The sequence below is a fragment of the Bombina bombina genome, chromosome 8 (genome assembly GCF_027579735.1).
Source record: "Bombina bombina isolate aBomBom1 chromosome 8, aBomBom1.pri, whole genome shotgun sequence".
In the NCBI taxonomy this organism is placed as follows: domain Eukaryota; kingdom Metazoa; phylum Chordata; class Amphibia; order Anura; family Bombinatoridae; genus Bombina; species Bombina bombina.
Genome location: NC_069506.1, coordinates 20,790,027 through 20,804,902, shown reverse-complemented (window position 1 = coordinate 20,804,902; position 14,876 = coordinate 20,790,027).

Here is a 14,876-nt window from a genome sequence, read left to right as displayed (position 1 = left end):
ACCGGGCAAATTAGGAGAAGAAAAAGTGAGGGAATGTGGTGACATAGCTTACTGACCTAGCTGTTATTAAAATTCCTTTACCCAGATACACCTTTCTCTCTGAACTAAAGACACCCCCAATAGCCTTTGACTGGCATTTGATTAACCACTCCCTATTGAATTGGAGTATAAAAACTGGAACACTATCTCTCTTTCTTATCCTGCTCCTACTGAAAAGATGGATGATATTGGACACAGAGAATCTGGCTAAGTATTTCTGGGATAATATTCTGTGTAGCAGTATTGCCCTGTCTTAATTATTTGGACTGTTTTGCTGTAAAATAGATGTGTATATATACCTGTAAATCTTTCTCTTATTATTAACATATATTGATTCATAATAAACTCTTTTTGGAAAAAATGGAGACCCTTTTTAATTAATAACCACACAAACTGCAACAGAAAAGGCCTTGGTGATCCTAGCCAAAATTAAATGCATGTCTCACATAAATAGTAGTGAATAGTGACCTAAACTAAAACAACTTTTTTTTTCTCTCAGGACTGCTTCTGCTTTCCTGTTCATGAGAACCTCAAATGTGGTGCAATCAAAAGGAGTGGTTTGTTGTTTTGAAAATTAAGACTTTATTTCTCCATTTTCTAGAATATATTTAGAAAAATATAATGATCCAAACTACTTGAAATAAAAAATGGTTAACCCTCTCTACTTAGCAACATGTGTAAAAATAAACCTTTTCTACTGTTTTAAAGTTTTTACCTTGCCCTGTAAGGTCCAGAGTTAAAAGGCCATATATACTGTATATATATAGAGAGAGAGAGAGAAAAAAAAAAAGAAAGCAAAATCTCTGGATGAGGGAAACTCCTGATAAAAGTTTACTGAATAACATAATTCATAAATCCACAATTTTCAAATGCTGGAATATCTTAAAAGCATAAACGATCCTCTTTTTAGGCAAAATGTAAGTCTGGAAAATATTTAAAACAACATAATACATGATGGCATTCCGCTATTAGTTCCCTGAATTGTTGGAGTAACCTTTACTAACCGCACTGAATAAGGTTTCTAGAGGAGGAAGAAAACACAGTTCCACATTGGGACACTATATCCTGCAGAGTGAATCGCTCAATAAGTTGTCATTTAGGGAAGGTATACTCAGCAATTAAAGGTTCTAGTAACCTGCTCACTGATTCCGATACGAATCGCTTGAAGTTTAATACTGTCAGGTGTTAGCGTTCCGGAATCACTCCGGCTTATCAGGTGTTCTGTCTGGCGTTTTTTTACTGCTAGCTCTACATCGTAAGTAGCAGAGCTTTGCTTCTCAGTTTTTCCTTTTGGGTACAGATGTTGAGCTAGGTTTGAATTATCTAGACCTTATGTTTGCCTAGCGAGATTGCAATCGCAGGAGAGGAACTCTCGCTCAACAGTAAATTGACACATCCAAGACAAGGATTTCTTTCCTCTCAGCACCATAAGCCTTCTTAAATGAAACGTGTCAGAGGACTCTGACTCACAATTCAACTTTTTTCTCTTGGGGAATTCCTTTGAGCAATTGAGGATCTTCAATAGCCAGTGTGGTTTTATGAATGGACATTTCATTTGGAACCTTTTATTTTCAGGGTTCTTATCTTAGGCCTAGATTTAGAGTTTGGCGGTAGCCGTCAAAACCAGCGTTAGAGGCTCCTAACGCTGGTTCTGGGCTACCGCCGGTATTTGGAGTCAGTCAGGAAAGGGTCTAACGCCCACTTTCCAGCCGCAACTTTTCCATACCGCAGATCCCCTTACGTCAATTGCGTATCCTATCTTTTCAATGGGATCTTTCTAACTCCGGTATTTAGAGTCGTGTCTGAAGTGAGCGTTAGAAATCTAACGACAAAACTCCAGCCGCAGAAAAAAGTCAGTAGTTAAGAGCTTTCTGGGCTAACGCCGGTTTATAAAGCTCTTAACTACTGTGCTCTAAAGTACACTAACACCCATAAACTACCTATGTACCCCTAAACCGAGGTCCCCCCACATCGCCGCCACTCTATTTAAATATTTTAACCCCTAATCTTCCGCTCCGTACACTGCCACCAACTACGTTATCCCTATGTACCCCTAATCTGCTGCCCCTAACACCGCCGACCCCTATATTATATTTATTAACCCCTAATCTGCCGCCCCCGCTATCGCTGACCCCTGCATATTATTATTAACCCCTAATCTGCCGTCCGCACGCCGCCGCCAGCTACATTATAGCTATGTACCCCTAATCTGCTGCCCCTAACACCGCCGACCCCTATATTATATTTATTAACCCCTAATCTGCCCCCCTGAACGTCGCCTCCACCTGCCTACACTTATTAACCCCTAATCTGCCCCCCTGAACGTCGCCTCCACCTGCCTACACTTATTAACCCCTAATCTGCCGAGCGGACCGCACCGCTACTATAATAAAGTTATTAACCCCTAATCCGCCTCACTCCCACCTCAATAACCCTATAAGAAATAGTATTAACCCCTAATCTGCCCTCCCTAACATCGCCAACACCTAACTTCAAGTATTAACCCCTAATCTGCCGATCGGAGCTCACCACTACTCTAATAAATTTTTTAACCCCTAAAGCTAATTTTAACCCTAACACCCCCCTAAGTTAAATATAATTTTATTCTAACGAAATAAATTAACTCTTATTAAATAAATGATTCCTATTTAAATCTAAATACTTACCTGTAAAATAAACCCTAATATAGCTACAACATAAATTATAATTATATTATAGCTATTTTAGGATTAATATTTATTTTACAAGCAACTTTGTATTTATTTTAACCAGGTACAATAGCTATTAAATAGTTAAGAACTATTTAATAGCTAAAATAGTTAAAATAATTACAAAATTACCTGTAAAATAAATCCTAACCTAAGTTACAATTAAACCTAACACTACACTATCAATAAATTAATTAAATACAATACCTACAATTATCTACAATTAAACCTAACACTACACTATCAATAAATTAATTAAATACAATTCCTACAAATAAATACAATGAAATAAACTAACTAAAGTACAAAAAATAAAAAAGAACTAAGTTACAAAAAATAACAAATCCCCCCAAAATAAAAAAATGCCCTACCCTATTCTAAATTAAAAAAGTTCAAAGCTCTTTTACCTTACCAGCCCTGAACAGGGCCCTTTGCGGGGCATGCCCCAAAGAATTCAGCTCTTTTGCCTGTAAAAAAAACACATACAATACCCCCCCCAACATTACAACCCACCACCCACATACCCCTAATCTAACCCAAACCCCCCTTAAATAAACCTAACACTAAGCCCCTGAAGATCTTCCTACCTTATCTTCACCTCACCAGGTCCCGATCTGTCCAGAAGAGCCTCCGATGTCTTGATCCAAGCCCAAGCGGGGGGCTGAAGAGTGACGTCCATCCTCGGGCGGAAGTCTGGATCCAAGCGGCGGCTGAAGAAATCCATCATCGGGCTGAAGTCGGAAGTCCATCATCGGGATGAAGTCTTCTATCAAGCCGCATCTTCAATCTTCTTTCTTCTGGAGCGGAGCGGAGCCATCTTCTTCCAAGCCGACGCGGAACATCCTCTTCAACCGACGCCTACTAGCCGAATGACGGTTCCTTTAAATAATGTCATCCAAGATGGCGTCCCTCGAATTCCGATTGGCTGATAGGATTCTATCAGCCAATCGGAATTAAGGTAGGAATATTCTGATTGGCTGATGGAATCAGCCAATCAGAATCAAGTTCAATCCGATTGGCTGATCCAATCAGCCAATCAGATTGAGCTCGCATTCTATTGGCTGTTCTGATCAGCCAATAGAATGCGAGCTCAATCTGATTGGCTGATTGGATCAGCCAATCGGATTGAACTTGATTCTGGTTGGCTGATTCCATCAGCCAATCAGAATTTTCCTACCTTAATTCCGATTGGCTGATAGAATCCTATCAGCCAATCGGAATTCGAGGGACGCCATCTTGGATGACGTCATTTAAAGGAACCGTCATTCGGCTAGTAGGCGTCGGTTGAAGAGGATGTTCCGCATCGGCTTGGAAGAAGATGGCTCCGCTCCGCTCCTGAAGAAAGAAGATTGAAGATGCGGCTTGATAGAAGACTTCATCCCGATGATGGACTTCCGACTTCAGCCCGATGATGGATTTCTTCAGCCGCCGCTTGGATCCAGACTTCAGCCGGAGGATGGACGTCACTCTTCAGCCCCCCGCTTGGGATTGGATCAAGACATCGGAGGCTCTTCTGGATCGATCGGTGAACCTGGCATGGTGAAGACAAGGTAGGAAGATCTTCAGGGGCTTAGTGTTAGGTTTATTTAAGGGGGGTTTGGGTTAGATTAGGGGTATGTGGGTGGTGGGTTGTAATGTTGGGGGGGGTATTGTATGTGTTTTTTTACAGGCAAAAGAGCTGAATTCTTTGGGGCATGCCCCGCAAAGGGCCCTGTTCAGGGCTGGTAAGGTAAAAGAGCTTTGAACTTTTTTAATTTAGAATAGGGTAGGGCATTGTTTTATTTTGGGGGGCTTTGTTATTTTATTAGGGGGCTTAGAGTAGGTGTAATTAGTTTAAAATTGTTGTAATTTTTTTCTAATGTTTGTAAATATTTTTTTATTTTTTGTAACTTAGTTCTTTTTTATTTTTTGTACTTTAGTTAGTTTATTTAATTGTATTTATTTGTAGGAATTGTATTTAATTTATTTATTGATAATGTAGTGTTAGGTTTAATTGTAGATAATTGTAGGTATTTTATTTAATTAATTTATTGATAGTGTAGTGTTAGGTTTAATTGTAACTTACCTAAGGGTGGTCCCCAATACATAGAGTAGCCAAGTAAATCACACTTCAACTACTATACAACAGCACTCAACTGTCTAGAAGTGTTGCAATCTAGTGTGCATAGATACCCAAGTACCCTGATAAAAAAAATATTTTATACCTGAGTATCTGATTGATATCAAACCCATTAAATTTCAGGTGTATTTAATGGAGAATATACTGGGAATTTCCAATATATACTATTTGATTTCGGAGGAATTACCCTCCCTCTGGGCAGCATTCCTTCACTACCACACTGTCTGTGACTTTTTAACCTTTTTCATTTATTTTAATACGCAAATTAAAAGTTAAGTTTTAAAACCGCCCTTTCTTTTTTGGGCTTCCTTACCCAAGGTATTATTAGTTAGTATTTGACTCTGTGCTGTTGAGTGCTATTTATGTACATTCTTTCAACTGCGTTCAGCAATTGATTTTTTCCTCTTAATTGTAACTTAGGTTAGGATTTATTTTACAGGTAATTTTGTAATTATTTTAACTATTTTAGCTATAAAATAGTTCTTAACTATTTAATAGCTATTGTACCTGGTTAAAATAAATACAAAGTTACCTGTAAAATAAATATAAATCCTAAAATAGCTATAATATAATTATAATTTATATTGTAGCTATATTAGGGTTTATTTTACAGGTAAGTATTTAGCTTTAAATAGGAATAATTTATTTAATAAGAGTTAATTTATTTCGTTAGATTTAAATTATATTTAATTTAGGGGGGTTTTAGGGTTAAAGTTAGACTTAGCTTTAGGGGTTAATAAATTTATTAGAGTAGCAGTGAGCTCCTTTCGGCAGATTAGGGGTTAATACTTGAAGTTAGGTGTCGGCAATGTTAGGGAGGGCAGATTAGGGGTTAATAAGTGTAGTTAGGTGGAGGCGACGTTGGGGGCGGCAGATTAGGGGTTAATAAATATAATATAGGGGTCGGCGATGTTAGGGCAGCAGATTAGGGGTACATAGGGATAATGTAGGTGGCGGGGGTGTACGGAGCGACAGATTAGGGGTTCAAAATAATATGTAGGGGTCAGCTATAGCGGGGGCGGCAGATTAGGGGTTAATAAGTGTAAGGTTAGGGGTGTTTAGACTCGGGTACATGTTAGAGTGTTAGGTGCAGACGTAGGAAGTGTTTTACCCATAGCAAACAATGGGGCTGCGTTAGGAGCTGAACGCGGCTTTTTTGCAGGTGTTAGGTTTTTTTTCAGCTCAAACAGCCCCATTGTTTTCTATGGGGGAATCGTGCACGAGCACGTTTTTGAAGCTGGCCGCGTCCGTAAGCACCGCTGGTATCGAAAGTTGAAGTTGCAGTAAATATGCTCTACGCTCCTTTTTTGGAGCCTAACGCAGCCATTCTGTGAACTCTCAATACCAGAGGTATTTAGTTGAAATAATTTTTATTAATTAACTCCACATCACTTCCACCTTTCTTAGAACAGATATGTACATTTCACCAATTGAAATACATCAGGTAACATAACATAACATTTACTTAACAAAAGTATCCCCGATTCTAGGGTATTCTCCTTATTTAGAGTTCATGTATTGCACTCTTTATTTGTTCTCATAAAGAGTTTGGGAGATGTACGTATTTTTCTTCTTTTCTCTGAGGTGAGAGTCTTGAACTAGAGGTCATCATGCTGAAGTGTGGAGATATTTTCAGTAGTAAGTCCTCCCCCTTTTATTTCTCCTTTGCAATCTCATTCAGACTAGCGTTCTTAGTGAGGGATCGGGTAATTTTTGGGGGGTCTTTTCCTTTACATCTTCAACATAAACTATCAACAACTTTAAATGTAAACATATTAAACCAACAAATCAACAATATATATGTTTTTTTCATAGAGTTATGTTCAGGCACTACACATTTTATCTTTACAGCATCTAAAGATTATTAACTCATCAGGGGGAGCCTCCGTCTGGGTCGCCTTCATCCTCTATCCTCAACCCATTTCCCATATTTATTGCCTCTTTATAAAATATACCTTTTCATCTCCTTCTTATCTGAGTCTCCTCTCCCTATTACAAAGTGTCATTCTCTATTATTTTCCATTATCCAGTAGAACCAGACTTTTTGGAACCAGGGCTCTATATCTAACTCTCTTGCTGCTGACTCGTACAATGTGAATGTCATGTGAATTCTGGATAGGACCTCCGTCCATGACGGCACTTCCGTCTTCCAGTATTTGGCAATGGTTATTCTCGTTGCGGTACAGAGAATCCTAATAAACACGTTTATGTGTGTATTGTATCTAGCTATGTTCTCGTGTAGTAGTGCTTGGGCTGGGGTGAGAGTTATCTGTTCATTTAGCACCTTACTCAATAGGTTGGACAATCTCTGCCATATGTCACTTACCTTAGTACATTCCCACCACATGTGGATATAGGAGCCCACTACTTGACATCCTCTATAGCAATGATTACCGCTCCCCTTAATCATATGAGCGGTTTTCATTGGCGTCAAATACCATCTGAAGGATGTCTTCAAAATATTCTCTCTAAGATCTGCGCTAATAAGTCCTTTACTAGCCTGAGAAAACATTTCAACCCAGTCGTCTATCTCAACCTCTTTGCCTAGATCTCTTTCCCATTGTATCATTACTGAGGATTTAGTCTGGTTCTTGGTCTGTTGTATGGAGATGTATAATTTAGAGATTGCTTTTTTGGGTCTGTTAGGAGAAGTACATAGCCATTCCAAGGTGGACTGTTGTCTTTGCGTCATGGCTGTCCCTAAGTAATTCCGTATGGCTGACATCGTCTGGAGATACAGAAACCACTGCAGATGAGTGGGTTTTATTTTTTCTTGAAGTTGGGTATAAGTCAGTACTTTGCCTTGGGTCTGCAGGTCTGCCACCCTGTATAACCCCTTGTTTTCCCATTTCCTAATTCTATATTTGGAGTCTTCATTCACTATATATTTTAGTGGCATTGCTTGTGTGTGTGTAGAAACTATCCCTCCCTCCCGGTTGGCAGCTATCCACTGTTTTCTAGTGAGCATCGTGATTTTATTTTGGTAGAGGGCGTCTGAGTCTTTCAGATTCTTATTCCAGAGAATACCATCCGGTGTCTCTTGCCTCAGCATTTCTGCTTCCAAAGCAGGCCAAAGTATATCAGTCTGTCGTCTCCCCAGTATCGCAGTCTGAGCCAACCGGGCTGCTGTATAATAGTCGTGTAAGTTAGGGACGCCTATTCCTCCCAATTGTCTATGTCTTTGTAAGATATGTCGGGATATCCTCGATTTCTTATAATCTCTCAAAAATCTACATATATCCTTCTGAAGGTCGTCTAGGTCTGAAGTATTGATTTTAATAGGGAGTACACGGAATAAATATAGAATTCTGGGCAAGATTGTCATCTTCACCGCAGACATTCTACCATACCAGGAAAAGCCCATCTTTCTCCATTTCCCTAACTCAGATCGGATTGCCTTAAACAAGGGAGTGTAATTTGCCATATATAATTTCGAGGAGTGTGTAGTTAGCTTAATCCCCAGGTACTTCAACCCTTCTGGTGCCCATTGAAAATCAAAATTGGCTTCGATCAATTTAATCGTATGTTTTGGGATAGATAAAGGCAATGCTTCGCATTTATCAGCATTGATTTTATAGCCCGATATTTGCGAAAACAGATCTAAAGCTTGGTAGAGGAAGGGTAGGGATACTAACGGGTTTGTAATCGTAAGCAGCACGTCGTCCGCAAATAGAGCTATTTTATGATTTATCTTCCCTATCTCCACTCCTGATATATCCGGACAATTCCGAATATATGCTGCCAACGGTTCAATGCATAGTGCAAAGATTAAAGGTGAGAGCGGGCATCCCTGTCTCGTACCGTTAAGTATACATATTTCTTTAGATTGGTGTCCTATTGCCCTGACTTGTGCTGTAGGTTTTGAATATAATCCCTTAATAGCCTGTAAAAATCCCCCATTAAATCCCATTTCTGTAAGAATCGCTAACATATATTTCCAATCCACCCTATCGAATGCCTTCTCCGCGTCCAGTGAAAGGACCAGAGAAGGCATTCCTTTGTCTCGTAGATAATCTATTACCGAAACCATTTTGCGAATGTTGTCTGGGGCTTCCCTATCTTTAATGAACCCGACCTGATCTGCGTGTATAATAGAGGGTAAGATATGTTTTAATCTATTGGCCATAATTTTCGTTATAATTTTGAGGTCCTGGTTGATAAGAGAGATCGGCCTATAGCTAGTACATTTTGTGGGATCTTTCCCCTGTTTTGGTATGACCACTATTCTAGCCCTCAGGAGATCCTTAGGTATCGTCCCTCCCTCCATAATATGGTTTGCCAACATTACCAAGTGGGGCACTAATAGTTCTTTGAATGCTTTATAATATTCTCCTGGAAACCCATCGGGTCCTGGAGCTTTACCTGGCTTAAGTTCTTTGATAGCCGTTAACACCTCCATATGTGTTATTTTGGTATTTAGGGCCTCCCTATCTTCCTCAGTGATCTGTGGCAAATTCGCTTTTACCAAAAAGGAATCAAATATCTTTTGCGTTGAGGGGCTGTGCTGTGTCTTTGTACCGTCATACAGTTCACTATAAAACTGTGCAAATATATCAACAATCTCCTGAGGGTGGGAGGTCATCTGTCCATTGGACTTTTGTATCTGTGCTATGGCAAGGGCTTGATAGTTGTCCCTAATTTTCTTCGCTAAGTATCTATCTGGTTTGTTAGAAAAAATAAAGTAGTTCGTTTTTAACTTGTGTGCCGCTCTTAAAGAGTGTTCATTTAGTAGCGAGTGTAGACCCTGCCTTTTGTTAGTGAGCAGCTTCAAAGTAGTTTTTGATTGATTCTGTCTGTGTAGTGTTTCTAACGATTTAATTTCTGTCTCCATCTGTTTTATGTCGGAGTCCCTTTGTTTTTTATATTGAGTTTTTTCCTTAATAAGAATCCCTCTCAATACTGTCTTGTGTGCTGCCCATGGCATAATTGGATTAGTTGTGGAGTCTATATTAAGTTGCCAATACTCTTTTAAGTGTCTAATTATATTATTCTTCACTAAGGGGTTTTTCGTGCAGTTGGGGTCATATGTCCAAGTCTTTATTCTCTTGGGGTCTGAGAGGTTACCAAGGCACATTTGTGTGATAGAGTGGTCAGACCACACGCACGGATGTATGTCTATTGATTGAGTTACTGGTTGCAGGATCTGGCTAGTGAACATATAGTCTATTTTACTATAACTATCATGGGCCGACGAATAATAGGTTGTATCCCCTGACCCCCCATTTAGAACCCTCCAGGTGTCGTGTAAAGAGTGTTGGTCTAGGAGGCCCAGAATATTCTTAGCAATTGTTTTTTGGCGTTGCTTTTTCATTGATGACAGGGTAAGATTCTGTTTTGTTAATGCTTGAAGATCAATATTAAAATCACCTGCCAACAATATTCGCACTCTGGACCAGCTAGTCAGTAAGTGTGAGATATTTTCAAAGAATTTGTCTTGTTGCTCGTTTGGTGCGTATACATTACACAAAAGCACATCTGTGTCCCCTATCTTCCCTGACACTAATAAATATCTACCCTCCCTATCCGAAATGGTCTCACTATGTGTGAATGATATAGATGAATGTATTAAAATAGAAACACCTCTTTTTTTGGAGTCTAAGGTGGAGTGAAATTGTTGTGGATAGTCTTTTGCCCAGTATTTTGGGATAGTGCTTTTGAGAAAGTGGGTCTCCTGGAGATAAATAACAGTGGCCTTTAGTCGTCTGTAAGTGGTCATAGCTGTCCTCCTTTTAATGTCTGTATTGAGACCTCTCGCATTATGCGAGAGTAACACAATTCTAGGCAATGTCATTATCCCTTATGTGTGTGTATGTTAATCTCTTTCCCCTTATAGTCTGTCTCAATAAACAGTGTGTCAGTCGATCGTCTTTTGGGTCTGTATGATATCTTGTCCAGTGTCTTAAGAGTCCTGGGATTCTTTCCTGTCTCCTATTTGTCGTTACGTCAGCTTCCCCCAGTGAGCAACAGTTTAATACACAATGCCCTACAACTCTATATAACATAAACAAAAACAAACATAAAATCAACATTAACCAGTATTGATATATCCTGAGGATAAACATGTGTCAAAACTAATATAAACAATAGCAAACAGATAGTCTTACCAGAGTTCACACCAGGTTGTCTTTTTTAGTAAGAGTTTTATTCATACCAAATTTCCTGGAGCACGTCCATATAGTTACTCTTTACAGGTAACTAAAGATCATCTAATATGGTTAAGCTCCAAGTGTGTCTTACCATAGTCTAGGTATTGCACTTTACCTTCCATATTTCTCTTTGGATAGGTTCAGCTCTTTGTCTTCTTCTTAGTCACTGTCTTCCACTTAGATCTTTGAGGCTTCGGGCGAGTTTGGGATAGATTTGGCGGGGGCCCTGATGTTTCCCCCATTGAAATGTCCGGAGCTTCTAGGCCAAGGACTTTACAGATATCTGGGATTTCTTCCTTTGTCTTGATGGATGTAGTTCTCCCATTCCGGATTACATGTAGTGCAAAGGGAAAGCCCCATCGATATGGGATCTGATTTTTCCTCAGTAGTAGAGTAAGAGGGCGTAGTGCATATCGCCTTTGTAAAGTTTTAACGCAGAGGTCTTGGAAAAATTGAACAATGTTTCCTTGAAATTTAAACATGGGATTTTGTCTGGCTGCTAGGAGTATCTTCTCCCTATCCGGGAATCTCAACAATTTAATAATCACATCTCTTGGTGGTTGATCTGGCTTAGGCTTGGGTTTAAGGGCTCTATGGGCTCTTTCTATTGGGTAATCAGAGTCAGCAGGTGTTCCCAGGATTGCGTGAAATAGCTGTTGGAGATATGTATGAAGCTCTTCAGCCGTTACGGCCTCTGGTATTCCTTTGAGTCTAAGATTGGATCTTCTGCTTCTATTTTCCATATCCTCAATTTTCTCTTCTAATTCCGTTATAGCCTGTTGTTGTGTGGCTAGAGTTTCCGAGGCTGCAACCACGTCCTCTCCCATCTCATCTGCAGCTGTTTCTAAAGAGTCAACTCTGCTTCCCAGTTCTGATATCTCATTTTTGATTGTAGTAAGGCTGCTGGTTATTGTCGCCTGAAAACTGTCCATTTTCTCCCATAGTTTCTCAAAATTAGTTGTAATGTCCTGTTTAGAGACTAGGGATTGAAGATCTGCTCTGGTTACTGGTGTCATACCATTAGATTCCTCCTCAGTCTCAGACTCCATGTCATCCTCTATTTCATCTGCAACTGGATCTTGAGACCTAGTTAGTTTAGATGCCTTAAAGAATGTATCGACTGAGACGGGTTTTGCCCCTTTGTCATGTTTGGGGCCTTTTCTGGTAGACATAGTAGGTGTCAATGGTGCACAAAAGTACACTGTGGTATATACAAATATTGCAGGCAGCCAAAGATATATATATATAAAGTCAGTTTTTTCTCCCTCCTACTCGCCTTGAGTGTTGGCAGTAGTAAAATAGTTTTGCTAATACGAGATGTTGAGAGTATGCAGCCTTCTCCTTTATAGTATGTATATAGTTTCCCTTTCTTTCCTTGCTAAGGGTAAAAGGCTAGCTGTATTCCAGACCTCTGCCAGTTAATTTTGTGTATGCACAGACATAGAGATTTTCTCAGCGGCTATCCGTCATCTATTCAAGCCTCTTATTTATTTTTTTCTGTGGCACCCTCATCTGTTATTTACATGTATATTTGCATTTGTGGGGCATAGTGGATGTTTATTGAGGGTGAAAATTTTGTTGTGGTATATGGAGAGTTTTCAACTCTTTTATGTCTTCAATTCTCTGTCAGACCATCCATTCCAATCATCTCACACGGCCATCATTTATATTATCAGTCATTATGATAGCCCAATATAACTAAAGCGGACAGCATCCCTCCTCATCATATGTGCCAAAGCATCCACACTGTCCCCTACCCCCAGGGCAGATGTCCACACTGGACGAAGTCGGTGAGGGAGACTGGGATATGACCCGCTGGCTCGGGCCAGCGGGAAATGGAGGGGGCAGGGAACAACCTATGGGACACCACAGCTATCCACACTTTAGCAGCTCAGTTCTTTAAAATTGTGCAGTTTTTTAGTGAGTAGTTTCAAATATGGTAATGCTTCCCCTCTCTGTCTGTATATAGTAGTTTCAGTGTTGCAATGTAACTTTGAGGTCAGTCTGATACGATATAGCGTCAAGTCACTTTGTAATACGATATGGTTGTGACTAAGGTATCAAGCCTACTGTATTGAGGGAGCTGCTGTGTTAGTTGTACTTGAGAGGGATAATGGCCTCTGATATGCGCTCAGAGTAGGAGCGTGTAGTGTGACAGTCACTTACAAACGTATCTGGAAGTGCTGACCGGAACATCTGTGTCTGCAGGCAGAAGTGTAGCCGAGCTGCTCTTGTCTTTTCTAGTGAGCTGGAAGGAGCTTAAGGGACAGTCCTTTCCCCTGGCCCCGGCAGAAGAAAGCTGCGTGTGAGCGGTGAGCAGGAAACAAGGCTATTTACAGCTGGGTGGCTTCTGCACTCTCTTGTAATGACCGCCTGTGAACATCCAAGATCATACCAGAGGTATTTAAAAGGTGCGGCCAGAAAAAAGCATGCGTAGCTAACGCACCCCTTTGGCCGCAGAACTCTAAATCTAGCCGTTAGTATGATAAGTTCACTGCTAGCTTATTTTTTGTTATTTTCAATTTGATTGATTGTTTGATTATTGTGTTACTAGCAATTTCATCATTTCATGTTTGAGGGTTTTACTCTCCTACTATGCTTAATAAATTTCTTAGACACTGATTTCCATTGTTTCTGTGTTTATCTCTACCAGTATGGATGGTTATGTTTATCTGTAGCCATCTTTTTTTGATGTTTAAAGGTTTGAGGCAAGAGTGCTTAACAATAAGTACTTTTTTTAGTCTTCCTATATATTTATTATAATTAATACATGAGTCACTATGTTTATTCTAAACACGGTTTATCAACAGAACAAACGTCATGATTAACCTTATATTTCTTCCCTTTCACATCAGCAATTCTGATTTGCAAATAAAAAGATAAAATGCATATCTTACTGTTCGATTGGGAAAGTAAGTAATGACATTAAGTTAAGTTTTTATTATAAACAAAATCTGTGTGTGTGTGCTTTTGCAGCTAGGTCATGTGACTGCAACTGCCAATTGGCTCGTTGGCTGTTTCCAGAACCCGTCAGGGGATAAACACATAGTAATACACAAATAATATGATAACTTATGAAAGCTTGCAATTTTTGCCCTAGAATGTCCCTTTAATGTATCTATCTATGTAGAAAATGGTAAACAGAATGATAGTTCCTGAAATCAGCAGAATCTCAGGGTGGGACGGGCTATCTTCGAGCTATTATAAATATTTGGTGTTCTGTCAATTCTCTGCTTGTTGACCTGGAACTCACTCAAGTACGCTGATTCTCCTCACTCAAGCTTTGAGACAAGTGAAGGTTTCACGCATGCTATATGGTCAGATTAGAACATCAAAACATAAATATTCATGCGATGTAGAATAAGGTCAAACATTTAGAAGTACCACTATTTTTGTTCAAAGTGTTAAAAGGATCTTAAAGTCACACACACACACACATATATATATATATATATATATATATATATATATATATATATATATATATATATATATATATATTATACACACAATATATATATATATAATGCATAATATCTTACTGTTCGAATCGGAACGCAAGCAATGAAATTAAAGGGACATAAAAGAAGTTGGGATAGAGACAAAATATAATAATATGCACTTTAATTACTTTACCTGCAAATCTATACTGCAGTGCCTCACCATTAACCCTTTCTTTTAAGTATCCAATTGTACAGCTCCAACTCCCCCCACACACAATTTCTTCTATGGCTGTATCTATATCCACCTTTGATTTGGTAGAATGCAGACTTTAACACTCATTATCTGCTGGAGCATGCCTAGAAGCAAATAAGCTAATGTGAACTCAGTTAAAATACAATGCCTGTGTTTCTGATGCTAATT